The sequence below is a fragment of the Strongylocentrotus purpuratus genome, unplaced genomic scaffold (assembly GCF_000002235.5).
Source record: "Strongylocentrotus purpuratus isolate Spur 01 unplaced genomic scaffold, Spur_5.0 spur5_scaffold_2, whole genome shotgun sequence".
Classification (NCBI taxonomy): domain Eukaryota; kingdom Metazoa; phylum Echinodermata; class Echinoidea; order Camarodonta; family Strongylocentrotidae; genus Strongylocentrotus; species Strongylocentrotus purpuratus.
Genome location: NW_022145605.1, coordinates 25,605,835 through 25,622,769, shown reverse-complemented (window position 1 = coordinate 25,622,769; position 16,935 = coordinate 25,605,835). Strand labels below are relative to the sequence as shown.

The following is a 16,935-nucleotide window of genomic DNA, read 5'->3' as shown; positions in this document are numbered from 1 at the left end:
AACATTATGCATGGTAGCATTATGGTAGTAAAATTGCAATTATTTTTTACATATGATATATAATTGTGCTTCAACGACATTGGCAAATTGCTTGGTACATATACAGAAATCTGAATTGTATAACCATATTTGCAATAAAATTATATATTGAACTTATACAATATATGAATAGTAATACATTTTTATATTCAAAAGAATCAAATGTTTTGGTTGGAAAATGCATAGCCAGATGGGTATGGTATGGTTATGGTGTTTTCTTCAATAACAGAAACAGAGACAACAACAGAAACCAAATCCAGGAATTATGAAATCAAATAGAGGCTACAATGATTTAAACAAATTATACATTGTAGGTAAAATGTAGAACATTTTGTATTTGGGCCAATTTAGTAAAAGGTACATGTAGAATATTGCATAAAAATAAGATAAGTTTCGCATAAAAAACATGGGTAAAAGGTTGATAATGTAATGTTCGATACAATGTGCATCTTCTTGGGAATTGTTAAAAAGTCAAACAGGATACAATTATTTATGTCTAAATAAGACACGGTACCCCTTGCCCATCAACTCAAGGTAGAGACGACGTCATTTTGAATGAATCATAATGTGCCAGGAACCTGTCCATAACAAGTCAACCAATTTCAACCCCTATGAGGCCTTATACTTCGTTCAAAATTAAAGATATTTAACATTTGTGAGGTCACAGTGCGAAAAATTACATCTTATAAAGTAGTAAAAAAACCAATCCTGATGAGACTGAAAATACCTTTAATATGGCATCATATTTTTATCAACTATAAATGCGAATATACGCTTTGCGAGAAATTAGAGAATAAGTTACTCTTGGCCGCTTTACGTTATGGTCACATTTTAAGGTGAAAGGAAAAGGGGGCACTTATCACCCCCCCCCCCCCAAAAAAAAAAAAAAAAAAAACTTGTTAGAAACGAAAAGTAACACGTGTTAAATTTAAGAGGGCTATTATCACAATGTGAAATGAGGCACTTCTTGTACCTGAAAATGGGCACTCACCAGAGATGAAAAACTACTTATGGGAATGGAAAGGGGGTATTCGTCAAAGGAAAAGGGGCATATATTAAATATTAATAGGGGCATTAATCGGAGGAGAAAAGCGGCATTTGTGAAAAGGGGAAGGGGGCTCTTATACCAATTCAAAAAGGGCAATTATAAGAACGGAAAAGAGCACGTGTCAAAGTAAAATTCCAATTGTAAGAGGTGAAAAGCAGCCTTGAGAATAAAGTCACAAAGAAATTTTTTTTAAATCTTTTGCAGTGTAATCAATATGTTTTTCGTAATACTATCAGACTTTCGTGTCTGTTTCGGGGGCTATGGTTGACAATCTTTATAGTAAGGCGGCATAGATGAAAGTGTTCTGCACTTTTGTCTGAAACCTGAATATTTTGCACGTTGTGAAGTAACTTATTCTGATCAATATCAGATATGGAAGCATTGTCAGAAAGTGTGTTAATGGTTCATGAAATTAGTAACGTATGCTTGCACAATACTATTTGCCGAGTTAAAGCTCGTCCATATACAATGCAAAAGAAAAAGTCATCGAATGGGCTTCCATGTTGTCCCACCCCTCCCCCTCTCCCCCCCCCCCCCTCTTTCTCTCTCTCTCTCTCTCTATCTCTTTAACATGTGGTGTACCGCAAGGCTCTGTCCTAGGCCCAACGCTTTTCCTACTTTATATTAATGATATGCCATTTGCTACACGTTACTTTAACTTTCGACTCTTTGCGGATGACTCAAACTTATTCCATACATTTCCTGAAGGGCAAAAAGAAATTGATATGACTGAAGTGAACACAAATCTTCAAATTGTTTCAGACTGGTGTAATGCTAATAAACTGACAATTAATTTACAAAAGACGAGTTATATGCTAATAAGAAACCAGAGACGGCAGATTAATGTTCAAGGGCAACTGGCTATATCAGAAGCTGAAATAATAGAAGTTGATTCTTCGCTCTTTGTTGGGATAAAGATTGATAAACACTTGACTTGGAAACCCCACATACAAATGGTTAATAAATGCATCAGACAAAAAGTAGGAATCCTCTTCCGCTTACGGCATTTTGTGCCTAGAAATATCCTAGTGTTGTTGTATAAAACCTTTATTCAACCTCATATATCATACGGAATTGAAGTGTGGGGGAGCACTTACAAGTCTCACTTAAATTGCATACTGTATACACAGAAGATGGCCATACGGACAATCACATTTAGCCATTTTATGAGTCGTTCAGCACCATTGTTTTACGAATTGAAAATCTTAGATATTAACAAGTTCTATGAGTTGTCTCTACGTACATTTATGTATGACCTAGTACATAATAATTTACCTCACTGTTTGACGGATTATTGTGATAAAATTGAGCATAGATACAATACAAGAAAAAGAGAAAAGGGCCATCTACGTATACCACTGTATAAAACAACACAAGGCAAATTTTCAGTAACTTGTGTAGGAACCCGATTATGGAATGAACTTCCCGATGAAATCAAAAACAAAGGGTCTAGAAACACTTTTCGTAAACATCTCAACGATTACTTGATGAATAAGTGATTGAATTATGCAAGTACACATGTATATATTGTAAATAATCTCCATATTACATTTTTGTTGTTTTTTTTTTGTCAAAAAAATGCAATTTTTTGTATAAATAATCTGTAGATACATGTATCTATGACTTTTTAACCTGGTATATCCTCTTCATAATTATATTTGGAGTGTAGAAATTGTGCTACGGTATTACTCAACATGTATACTTCTACTGTCAAGTTTTATTTTTTGATAATGATATATTTATTTTTGCCAAGTGTGTGCTAAGAACAGGGGCCAGACTCGACTAGCACATGTGCTATTATTTGGCTCCTTTTCATCACCTTCTATATTCTATGAGAAAAGACATATGTCTAGCATATCAATACTTTGTTAGGTTTTTCTTTAATATGATCTATAATATTCATTTATGAACATGTACCATTCACGATGTATTCAAATGTTTAATCACTGATGTTATTGATGATGAATAAATAAAATAAAATCAAATCAAATCAAATCAAATCTCTCTCCCTCTCTCTCTCTCTCTCTCTCTTCTTTCATTTTCATTCATATTCAGTTGATAGGGGTACGTCCTCCCATGTAACATTTGATTTCAAGACTCGATCCTTAAATTCAGATGCCATCAACAGTTAACAGGTAAAGTCAAGTTTTGGAAATGCCCCTCTCAAAAATGAAATAGAAGCTCTTATTACCGATCATGTGAAATAATATGTTGTGACTAATACGTGATGATACAAATTTTGCCAGGAAACCGCCTACTAATTGTGTGCTAGATGATCAACCTTTTCTGATCGATTCCATAACATTTCTTTCACAATACATTCACATGACCAGAACTATTCTATACCTTTAAGAAACAAAACTAAAGTAAACCCATATATCTGACGCAATACTAAATGAAATATAACCATGAATATAAAGATAATACAGAGTTTGATACATAGACTGAAAATAGTAAACTAGTTAGGATTTGTTAGGGTAAATAGGACGCATTCTCAATTATGCAACCATGAGGTGGGGGGGGGTAGGGCGGAGAGGGGCTCGTATTTGAAGATAGGATGTAGTGGTGTGTGACCCCTAACCCCCCCCCCCCAATAAGTTATGTCTCTCATTGTGGTTTGTTTGCTACACTTTCGAAATTATCACCATGGGTGCGGGTGACAACAAATCCTACTTTTGTATATCACCAAACAGTCGTCATGCAAATGGTTTATTGGCGCTCATTGTGGAGCATTTACAAACTCATAATGCAAAACAGACTGCTCTGAAAACGCCTGTATCAGTGAATTCCTGATTTTCAATTTCGATGCCACAGTTTTTTGCAGCAGTGTTGAAATGTTTTCGGTTATTCCCAATGAAGTAGCTAATATTTAGGCTATATTTCCGTTTTTAATTAATTTTGGACAGGTGTGTTATATTATCCCTCATGCATAATCTAGTGATTTCGTATGTTTGATAATTATTACAAATTCATGAGATTCAGTGCATAAGCACGGCAAATATTTCTTTCTATTGGGCTAAAATAAGCTATGGATATATTGCAATCTAAATGAGGGATAACATGTTCCAGTTCAGGCCAGAAGCGGATTATATGTATCACTTTGGGCCGTTGGCCAAATCGGACCTCACACATATTTAATCTGTGAGATCATAATCATTAAAGCATACTAAAGGACAACACCATTACCAGAGGGTTGATTTCTGTCACTAAAACTTGTCATTCAATGGATGTTAGAGCCGCCTTTTTCATCAATGAATCTTGCTCAGTATTTAATGAACGGGAATCCCTCATCATTTAATACATTATTCAGTTTAGGAAGGATGGATTTTTTTGAACGAGTGGTCCCTAAAAGGAAACTTTATTGACACTTGCCATGATAGTGTTTCATCCCTGTATATATGTCTTTCTTACAAATCACCACTATCGTTGTCATCTTTGTTATCATTATCATCTTCTTCACCATCATCACCATCATCATCATCATTATACTTAAATATATTTTGCTGTGGCTAACCCACTTGGATCATTCTATAATATAATATTGAAAATTCACTGTTGCATTCGGCTACCTTGGCTACGGCTAACATTAGTAACCTTCGGCTACTCCAGTCAAAACATTGGGCTGAGACATTTATGACCAGCTGCCACCGCAATTATATTGTGCTGAACAATAACTAGATCAACCTGGGTCTGGCCTTTATCAGAGTCGTCATGTGCACAACAGTTTGGTCACATTCCAATTTTGGATGTAAAAAGAATGTTCACTTCGAGGAATTAAACTGGGACATGTGCATGTCACAGTTGATCTAAACTAATTGTCCTTGTGAGCACTCTGGGGCCCTCCAGAGCAGAAAAGTGTGTTGCAGTCTTTAGTTAGTATTTGCTATACATTGTTTTTTCAGATTTTGCGGGGGGGGGGGGGACAATCCCCAGAATAAAAATTAAGGGGGACGTGCTACCCCCCCCCCCCCCCTGCGTCGCCTCGGGATCACCGCCCCTGTATATCTATATCTATATACAAAGAGTACCTTGTGCAAATCAGCATACACTTATACATAGTTACATTGGAACTAACTCTCATCAATTATGACCGATACAGAAATTAGGAAACAAACCTCCAAATTAATGCTGTTTGAACTAGAAGCTGGTATTATTTATTTTGAATTTTTAAACATAGCATTCAATATATTTATGCGCTCTATAATCCTTTAATAAACCTTCAATTTATGCCATAAAGACAATTTTCCATGTTTAAACATCAAATATGGAAAATCATTGCTGAAAATGATATCTTGCATTGATATTTTATTTGAAAATTCAACAGTAATGAAAACCGGAAGATGGATGCATTCGATCCATGAAATCTTCCACGAACCCCTTACATACTTATAGGGGCGTGAGTGAGAGCTCAGTAGGTAAAGACAGCTAACAGGGGTGTTGTAACCGGCAGGTCCTAGGTTCGAAATAAAGTTGATGCTTTAGTGCCATTTGGAAAGGCATAGTTTAATCAAGGCCATCGGATATCATTTAAAGCAGTAGGTCCCCTTTGTTGCTCACTTGTACTTCCTTTCTTATAAGTTATAGCAGTCAGGTAAAAATTAATATCGCCACTCTTTATAATTTTGATATCTTTTAGATTCATCACGTAGTGGATTTAGATCTACATGTATTATTCTCTTACGAATTGTTTGTATCTTGAACTTGAAGCATTTCGGGAATACTAAATTAGAGTTTTGACTAAAAGATAATAGTCGATTATCGCCCTTTCAACTGCAATATATACGAATGAGTGAAAATGTAACCCTTGTGTGTGTCACAATTCACAGCATAAAAATGTTTGTAATTCCATTATTGCAGACCGTGCACAGGCCATAAAATCTTGCGATGCTCGACTTTATCGTGTTTTAAGCCACTTGACACTTCTATTGCCCATATAAAGATGATTGAAACTTGTTGAAATTTAGAATGGAAATACGGTGTACTTTTTTAATGGCTCGTCCCTAACAACGAGATATGGGGATCCTGACATTCAGCCAAAGGTAACCCCAAATTCAACCATAGTTAAAAAGTTTTCACCGAGTATTCTCCCGGTAAGGCAGCTTTATTTCAGGTACGAAATGTTCATAGAACTATCACAGCGATCTGTGATAGCTCCTTGATCAGACGGTCAACATTTATACTTCGCTTCCCAAATATGTTAATCAAAAGAAACATGCAATCAGGTGCTGGGTATAATTAAATGAAAATAATAGTAACAAACAATAATAAGGGGCGGGAAAAAAATCAACATTATCATTCCATCCAATAACTTACCGCGTAAACGCCTCTGATGTGAACGAGGCTAGTAGACAAGAAATGTTTAGCGATTCCAAGAGATCGAGGGGTAACATAAATCATGGAAACAAGGCAAACATTGAAGCTAGTAAATCCAGGAAAAACATGCCCAAATTTATCACGATCGAGTTGTACTAGTAGCAACTGCTCGTTCCTGTGATCCGCCGAGCGCTCAAATGTCTGTTAAAACTACGTGTACTGCCCTCACACGAGACCGAGTGCAATATTTAAAGTATCGGTATTATCTTTACATGATATACCGATACTTATTTGTACGCTTTCGACAAGAAACCTTCTTTATCAATTAAAAGTATCAAGCAATATCAATATCTAATTGATTACTTTTCATTTCCTTTTAGTCATGTACAAAAGGGGCTCCGCAACAGGGAAATGTGTTCACCTTTTTTAATGCAAATTCCTCAGTAAAATAAAGTTTTGCTAAAACGATATCACCGACTGATTTTTGGAAAATCGGAACTCATATTCTACGGTTAAAGCCCACCAGTGATATGCAATTCAGAATAATTATTTTAGCTGAAAATGTTTGCCGGGTGTAGAAAACCCACTATGAACAATACAGTTTAATACTTAGGTTAAAGCTAAAGTTTAGTACTGGTTGTAAAAACGTATTGACAACAAAACTGATAATTTATGGTCATAAAATGTTTGATGGATACTAAAATATCAAATTTCATCAATAGTTTTCAATTATCCTAACGCATTTTGAAGAATTCTGGTGTTAAAACAATCCTCGTCTGATACCCTTTTCACGAGGAAACCGTCGAATGACTTGTTTGAATGTGATAACGGTCCACATAAAACCACAGGGGTTCTGAAGTTGCTCCAAACGGACATAAATAACCATCAACTCTAGAGAATCAAGAGGACTGCTTTAAACTATTTTCTAAGGTAATGGGAGCACAGTAAATTTCTATTTCGGTATCAAAATACGATGATACATTGTGGGTATGAAGCTTTGATAGCCAAATACAATGTATGTCTTAGGAACCAACAAATCTGATTTTAGGGTTCAAATGTAACTATAGTTAGATGATATATTTTCTCTGTACATACATGTGTAATTGTGTTATACTATAGAAGGTACTTGTTAATTCAACCAGGCGCGGATCCAGGATTTTCCAATAGGGGGGGGGCCGGAAATTTGAAAATTGCGCATACCGTTTTTTCAACTCAACATAACAATACTGACAAGGTCATATTAGAAGCAACATACCGGTACAATTTTTTTGACATTTTCATCGAGGGGGGGGGGGGGGGGTTATAGCCTCTTGTCCGAAAAGTAATTTTCTGGTTTTACAATTCGGCTCGTGAGCAAAGCGATCGAACAAAATTTTGAGCATATGTATTCTGTGAAAGCGTTATTTATTACCCAAAAAGAACGAGAAAATATATCGAAAATTCATATTCGGGCAGCTCGCTGTCCCCCCCCCCCCCCATTACGCGCGAAGCGCAGAAGCTCCGATGTTTCATGAAATTATTAGAGAAAGAAGAGGATTCCTTGTACCATTCTCGACTCTTACTCCTTGTTTGAATTCAGTTCCTCCCCCCCCCCTCCCGCGCGAAGCGCGGAAGCTATGACCTTTCATTAACTATTAGAGAAAGAAGACGATTTTTTTGGAACCATTCTCGACTCTTATTCCTTGTCTGAATTCAGTTCCCCCCCCCCCTCCCGCGCGAAGCGCGGAAACTTTGACCTTTCATAGTTTAATGAAATTATTAGAGAAAGAAAACGTTCTGTTGTACCGTTCCCAACTCTTAATCCTTGTTTAAATGCAGTTTCCCCCCTCCCGCGCAAAGCGCGTGGAAGCTTTGATGTTTCATTAAATTATTAGAGAAAGAAGACGGTTCGTTGTTCCATTCTCGACTCTTAATCCTAGTCTGAAGTCAGTTTCCTATCGCCCGCGCGAAGCGCGGAAGCTTTGACCTTTCATAAATTATTAGAGAAAGAAGACGATTCGCTGTACCGTTTTTTACTCTTTGTCCTTGTCTGAATTGAGTTCCCCCCCCCCCCCTCTCGCGCGAAGCGCGGAAGCTTTGACGTTTCATTAAATTATTAGAAAAAGAAGAAGATTCGTTGTACCATTCTCGACTCTTAATCCTTGTCTGAATTCAGTTTCGGCCCCCTCCCAAGCGAAGCGCGGAAGCTTTGACATTTCATTTCATTATTAGAGAAAGAAGACGATTCGTTGTACCGTTCTCGACTTGTCAGAATTTTCAAAAATGTTTCCTTGTCTGCTCCTTATTCGTCCTATGTCCTCTTACTGCCCCTACCACCCTTGGCTACGCGCCTGCTTTAAAAGGTAATTCAATCGACAACGATTGAATACCTTGCAGGATAAAAAAATATCTGTTATAATTAATGGTACCTTACTAGAATGTGTATCTGAATATAAGTGTCTGGGGGTGTCGATTGATGATACTCTGACATTCAAATCTCATGTTACTTCTATTGCAAAAGTCATGAAACAAAAACTTGGCCTAATTAGAAGAAACAAGTATATATTTAATGTTGATCAACTCAAAAGATTATATTGGGGATTTGTTCTCCCCCATGCATTATATTGTTCAACCGTCTGGTCATCTTCATCCGAATCTAACTACAAAATATTAAACACGCTACACAAGCGCGCAGCATATATTGTAAGTGGATATACTTGGGAAACCTCATCGGAAACAGTTTTTCGAATACTAGCCTGGCCTACTCTAAAAGAACTGTTTAACAAGTCAATATCATGCATGGTGTATAAATGTGTAAGTGGGGTAGCACCATCCCAGTTAAGTAGTAAATTTGTTTTAAATGACAATGTCTCTACACGTGTAACACGAAGCACCAACAGGTTGTTATTACGTATCCCTCAATGCAAAACTCAATTTTATCGGAGGACATTTGTACCAGTTAGTGTAAATGAATGGAACTGTTTGTCCGATGAATGCCGATCTGCCCAGTCCTTAGCCATTTTCAAAAAATGTATCAAACCTGGCAATAAATAGCTTTTTTTAATGAAGGTGGAGGAGGGGGTTGCAGTGAGGTCAAATTCATTTTATGCTTGATTTTAATGTAATTTTTAGTTTGTAAACAGGTGGTAAACAGGTGTGTGTGTGTTAGCTTTCGTTACCCCTGTCATTTCTATATATAATATTGTTCATTGTCATTTTATGTTGTTTTTTAAACAGAGCCCTGTTGTAAACCAGCCTATTTTAATGTTTTTAACAATGTTTTGTAATGATTTTTAGCTGAACATGTTACTCTGTATAAAGATGCGAAATAAATAAATAAATAAATAAATAAATAAAGGAAAATGAAACAATCATGATTGTAATAGCACACAATTAGGTCAGTAGAAATGAACGGGAAAAAAAGAAAGATCTATTACACCAACCATGGATAAATCACGCCCGGGAGCGTCAGATCATAGTTTTGTGTTATCGGGCGAGGGCCGTGGAGTAGCGGCCAAGCGAGATTTTTCAATGTTGAAAGCTGAAATTATGCATTCTAGAAAATACCTAAGCCCAATATGTACGTTCTTTCCGCTATATTTCTTTCGAGCTATATTTCTAAATTTCCTGGGGGACGTGTCCCCCTATCGGGCCAGGATTGCCGCCCCTGTTCATGATTACTACGAAGATGAGTTCAAATACAAGAACAAGCGAGTCAGTATGAGCTGAATTTAAATGAAGGGCAAAATAAGAGTTGTAAAGCGGCCCTACCGTTAATTTCAAATTGTATGAGTATATAGCTTCTATTTAAAAGACATCCAAAATATGGTGCCCTTTTCAAATTGCTCACTAAAGAGTGATGACCTTTGTAGCGCAGGGGCTGTTTTTAACGTTTAACTTTGAATCCGCGGCTCGAGATTTTATGCGGCCGGCCCGGCCCTCTCTATTCACGAACGTTTGTCAAGCCTTCTGGAATGACCCCAAATCTCCCGATTACAGTTGTCCCTTATTCGTCGTTACTCTCACTTAGCGCCATTTCCTTTTCTTTCCCCCTTTCTCACCCGACTTTTCTCTTCCCCCATTTTTGTGTATTACGGGCCGGACTTCGTTGGGAGATTTTGGTCACACAAATTCGGTCCCTCCGCCCCCGGAGTGGGAGGGAAGGGGGGGGGGGCGTTCTTCGTGTTATTTTCTACTTTTTTTCTCTCTCTCTCTCTCTCTCTCTCTGTTTCTTTTCTTCTCTTCTCCTTTCATTTTTCCTCTTCTTTTCTTCCTCTTTTTTCCTTTTTTTTGCGCCGCCAATAGGGGGGGGGGGGGCCGCGGCCGTTTCGGCCACCCCCTGGATCCGCCAATGGTTGTAGTCATTCTCGAAGTCGTCACAGCGGATAAGAAGTCACAGTTCGTAGGGAAAAAAACTTGTCGGCCGACCGAAAATATACATCTCCTTCTCATCGACGTCAAACCTCTGCATTGATATAGTACACGAGGATCGAGCAAGAATACCAACACAGCTGAACCGACACAGCAACATATTTATCTGTGTCTTTCTTGTTCCCTCGACGAGACGACTCCACCCAACAACCCCCATAATTCTCTCTTTTACTTCCATTCCTCCTTTCTCAGACTCTCACCTTCCCTCTCTCTCCCCTCTTTCATCCCCGTTTCTTTTGTTTCCCTTTCACTCTTTTTCCTCCTTTTTTTCCTTTTTTCTTTTCTTTCTTTTCCTTTCTTTCCTCTCCTCCCTCTTTTTCTTTTTTCTCTTTCTTTCTTCTTTTTTCTTTCCTTTCTTTTCCTTTCTATCTTTTCTTTTCCTTTTCTTTTTATGTTTTCTCTCCCTTTCCCTTTCTTTTTTCCCCCCTTTTTTTTTTCCCTCTCTTTTTTCCCTCCCCCTTTTCTCTTTTTTCCCGACGGCAGCGCAATTTTACAGACAATATCCTTTGGCGACGCACCTGCCTTCCGGCATAAGCCATTCATATCGCCCTTCGTATGATAACATTTCTTATGATAAAGGAATGGACTAGCATTAAATTGAAAGATGACTTTTAACGATAATAAAAGTCTATGAGAAGAGAAACAGGGAAAGAGAGAGAGAGAGAGAGAGAGAGAGTGAGATAGAGAGAGAGGGGTTGGGTGGGGAGAGAGAAGGGGGCGAGTGGCAGGCCGTAAATTGATAGAATCGTTCTCAAACAAAATTACTGTATAGATTATAAAGGAATTGAATTGAAATATGATGGTGCAAATCGGTAAATCATCTTATACCAATGTATGCACAAAACAACAAAAACTATTGCTGCCGAAATACACTGTCAAATATGCTAGTGCAATCCTTTATGATAAATGAATGTATACTACTACTAGCAGGCGCGTACGCAGGATTTTTTCAAGGGGGGGGGGGGTTTAACATTTTTAAATCTGGCCGAAAATTTCGCAACGACTCAGCCAGCTGCCAAATAAGCGGGGGGGGGGGGGGGGGGTAAGAGGACACTTTTTTTTGGGTCCCAAAAAATCGCAACGACTCAGCCAGCCGCTGAATAAGCGGGGGGGGGGGGGGGGGTCTCGAAATGTAAAAATTTGACATTTTGCTCTGTTGGAGGGGAGGTCAGGTCAACTTTTTTTAGGTCAGCCATTGATATATATATATATTTTTTTTTTTTTTTTTTTTTTTTATTTTTTAATTAAAAAAAACAAACAATGATGATACACGTGTATAAAATAATGGGGAGAGAAGGGAAGTAGGGGAAAAGGGCGAGAAAGAGAGATGGGGGTGGAGAGGACAAGAGATAGAGAGAGAGAGAGAGAGGGAGAGAGAGAAAGAGAGAAAGAGAGAGAGAAGGGCTGGGGAGACGAGGCCGAATTTGATGACATTTTTCTCAAACGAAATTACTATGTAGAATATGTAGATAATAATGGCATTCAATCTCATTAGTTTATTACTCGGAATGTAAAAAACTCAAATTCGTTAATGGTATGGACAATATCAGTAAAATTTCATAACAATTTGAAGTAAGAGCAAAAGCATTATTAACGAAGAATTTATCATCATTGTGAAATATAGATATAAAATTAAGAATGATAAGGGCTTTTTCAATGATGATGCGTAAACAATGTAATTTATTTTCTCCAACTGTTCCTAGATGTAAATATGTAACTGAAAATAAACGATTCTGTAGAAATGTCATGCTCTACCTACACAACTGAGGTGTCTCTCATAAAGTTGTATGATATATTATTTCTTGTGAAATCATTAGCTTGAATTACAAAATATCAAAGGACATTTGCTTTCTAATCATGTGGCAATGCATGGACCAAATCTTCTTAAACGAACCAAATCTTCTTAAACGAACGTGCATCATACAAAATAACTATTTCATTGAAAAAAGGTCTTTTCATTCTAGTTTAAGTAAATGCATTTCCCCAGTAAACTATAGCAGAAATCACCTCGAAATAACTAGTTTTTATGTTTTAAAACTCCATCAATGTTTCCAATCATTTAGAATTTATATATATATATATATAATGTTAAAAGAAGGTATAGTACGGGATATTCATATATAATTATCGATATGATAATTAAATACAAGTCATGATCCAAAAGCAAAAATTGTCAGATAAAAAAAGAACATTAACTAAACTGTGGATACTTCATTGTGTAACAGTGATTAACAATAATTCCAAGTATCAATTTAAAGAAATCAAAGCTTCCCTCTTATCTGGAACCCCTCCCTATATTACACTAATTTGAATGCTCGAAGTAGGAAATTGTACGCACATTCGTGAATTTGATTTCACCGAACATGAATAAGAAAATTTCATAATTATTACACATTCTACATTATGTGTGTTTTCTTTTGTTTATTGTTTTAAAGTTTGATTATTTAATATTTAACATGAATACATATGTTCTTAACTTATTTATAATCTTGTTAAAAAAAAAATTGTTTTTAATTTATATATATATATATATAAATATGCAAACAGATTATGATGATCATATGTAACTTATTCAATTGTTTATCTTTTGGGTCTACCAATATAGTTTTAATTAAGTAAAGTGTTTATAGCTTATTTCCTATTATTGTCGTGTTATGGTTGTGAATCTGTCAGTGTTATATTACTTTTGTTTATATGTCATGATTATGTTGTTTTTTATCGACACATGCCCATATTCACCTGCGAGCGACCTTGAATTTGGATGAAAAAAAAATGCAAAATTGGCCACAAAGACCTATATTAGTTTAAAACTTTGAGTATTATTATCATCACCAATTTACAACAATATGAACTGAAATATGCTCACTGATTAATTTGTTTGTAGATCTACTACCAACGAACCAAGGGCGCATGATTCTCCGGCAGGGGCCACATTATAGAGACTGACTTTTCCAAGTCTCCAAAAGTGTCTCGAAAATTGCCCAAAAGTGCTTATATCCATTATACAAACTACTAAAACCTGTTGGCATGTCGGCAAAACCTCTATTTAACAGACCTAATTAAATTATGATCAGCTATACTACTCAATATTTCTTATATTCATGTGATATTTAACATCACTGTAGGCATATCAAATGCATAATAAAATTGTAAATGAAAGATGATTTTGTGGTTGTAAACACTGAATTGTTAAAACTTGACCGACTGCTTCTCATGAACCACGATGGCACCGGGAAAATTAAGAGTAGAAGTATACCATCAGCAGCTGAAAAAATAAGATCAAGGAAAAATGATTTCACATTGGTATCCACGGAAATTTTACCAAATTATGATTGAAAGATATAATTTTCATAAATACCAAATGGGTAAGTTTTGATGATTTAACGTTACAAAATGTAAAATTTCATCTTTTTTTGCAAATACCATCATACAAATCAACTTTTCAATTGCTTCACATTTATTATCCACTTCGATTAAAAAGATTCGATATTTTGTTTAAATGTCATGAAATATGCGAGGAATCCCTTATTAAAAGTCTAGGACGGAAAACAGGAGCATAATCAGTTGCGAATCCAGAATTAGTCCCCCAAAATTTGCGAATCGCAAAAAGGAAACAAAACAAAAAAATTGGGGGGACTAAAATTGAGGGGATTAAACATTATTGATTAGGGACACGTTCTCCTTTTATAAATTTGTACTTGAGGTATGCCACATAATATTTATTGCCATGCATGCCCCTGTGTCCCTCCCCCTTGATCCGCCACTATTATTGTATACTTACTTGGTATACTTACTTGCTACTTGGTATACTTGGTAGATTAGCCCTCTTTTCCTAAGGGAAGGGCTCTCAGTTGACTTTTAAAAGTCGCCACTGTAGGTGCAGACACTACTTTTTCTGGTAGGTTGTTCCAAGGTTGGACCACTCTGTTAGTATAAAAGTGGCCAGTCAGTTGAGTTCTGGAACGTCTTTGGAACACTTTTCTAGAATGCCCTCTTAATTCCTTATTTGGGTGGGAGAAGAATCTTTGTGCTGGAGTTGTGTAATAGCCATTAAGGTATTTGTACAAATTGATAAGGTCTGTTCTTGCTCTTCTCTCCTTCAATGTCTCAATAGGAATTTCCTTGTTACCAAGACGTAGGCATTTGGTCTGCACCTTCTCTAACTTCTCAATATTCTTCTTTGTAAGTGGGCTCCAAGCAGATGATGCATATTCCAGCGCTGGACGAATTATGGATTGGTACAAAATGGTGATTTTCCTTTCATCCAGTGCAGTGAAACAGCGTCGGAACATTGCAATCTTACAGCGAGCCTTTTTAACTAGTTCATCAACATGTTCGTTAGGGGTGAGGGTATTGCTAATTATAACTCCCAAGTCCTTTTGGTTTGTCACTTCCTGCAGATGAACACCATTGATAGAATAATTGTAGTTAATAGCTGCTCGGATGCGCAGGACAACACATTTTTCAGCATTGAATTCAAGTAGCCATAGTTTAGACCATGCAGCGAGTGCATTTAAGTCTCTCTGTAGTATGTCACAATCATCTTTCGATGTTATTTGGCGGTAAATCTTGGTATCATCAGCAAACATCTTAGCAGTAGTGAGAACCATATATGTGCCTGTCATAATTATATTGAAAACATCATTATCTTACTTCTTCCAAATTGAATCTGGCCTTGTCACCGCGGCTCTTTGATTCGAAGGTAGCTGTAAAACAAACCAACAAGAAAAGAAATTTCGTCACAAAATTAATATTCAACTCATTTATTTTAATGCCACTTTTTAAAGTTTTTAAAAAAACGCATCCCCAAAATTACGCTGAAAGTCTGGAGCTTCATAATTGATGCTAACACATACAGTGAGATTGCAAAATTGATATTGCAAAAAAAAATTGTTGAATAGCTAGCGCAGGTTTAAAAATAATGACGCAATCGAAAAATGGCGCCTCCTGTACAACGGACATGAAAGACTGCAGTGTCAGGTTTTTGTCATTAATTGGTTGTAATTCACTAACCTTGACGAAGGGATGAATTTAGAATGTCCCGAAGTTCCCAAGCATCAACCTCCATGTCCTGAGGAAAAACACAATAAAATTGTATAATCAATTTATAATTGGGTATTTTTGGCTTTATGTTGATATACCATAGACTTAATTATGTTTTGACATTGGTTATATACTTTATCAGTAAGTATCATGTACACCAATCGTCTCCACACACTATTTTGCATTCGATATAATTAAAGGCAAGTTTTTAACATAAAATCTATATAGAGAACGATACAAAATCAATGTAATTAATAATTCGGAAATGCATACAGCCTATTGACCTTTACTTTTGATAAATTGTTTTAAAATTTTGTCATAAGAATGTTTAATGAAAGTTCTAATTAACACATGTCTTTAAAAACGACGTGTAATATTATTATTTAACGTAATATTATATCTAACGTATTATTATGTCAAACGGTGTGTTCTATTTAATGTATCAATTCTTGTTTTCTTTTCTTTTAAAACCAAGTGTGGATTTTTATCGTCTTCTCACTTCATCACTCTCCTATGATAACGTAAAGAAAAAATCATAACCGGATGGGCAGTTTGGTAAGAATTCACAGCAGAAAGAATAGTGTGGGAACGGTTTTCATTTTCTATCGTTACTTTTTGTCAAAAATAAATCATCAAACTTTTGAAATAGGCCACTACAAAATGTGTGAGCGGTTCCAAATTGTGATTTTCGTTTGTTTTCATAAGCGTTTGAACAAACTTGTCTAATATTTTTGCCTGCCTTCCCCTATTATGATTCACGGTGTGAAAGGCCTTGGAAAGGTCTGAAAATATTGCCTTGAGTGCAAAATCATTGTCAAGCAGGCCTTTGTTTGCTCATGTCGGGCAGGCCCTTGTTGTACATTGTCAAGTGAGCATTGTGTTGCAGTATATGCTGAACTCGATAACCAAATTGTATTTTACTAAAAATATCATATCCATGCAGCAAGTGAGTCGTTCTTTTCTTCTTTACAAACAAGATGTTTACCAAAATGTGAAGACATCAATAATTCATCGAATTTACGTGTATGAAAGCACTCCTTCATAAAATTGCATTTTCATTTTTCAACTGTAAAATAATACAA

The 16,935-nt window shown here is 36.3% G+C and overlaps 1 long non-coding RNA gene across 1 annotated transcript; it reads right to left on the bottom strand.

Moving 5' to 3' along the window:
• Positions 1–13,583: 13,583 nt before the first annotated feature.
• Positions 13,584–15,883, bottom strand: LOC115926777. Its single transcript, XR_004065262.1, has 3 exons — positions 15,824–15,883; positions 15,464–15,516; positions 13,584–14,075 (listed from the first exon to the last, which is right to left on the bottom strand). It is a non-coding gene; the product is annotated as an uncharacterized LOC115926777 (long non-coding RNA).
• Between the last annotated feature and the right edge of the window lie 1,052 nt (positions 15,884–16,935).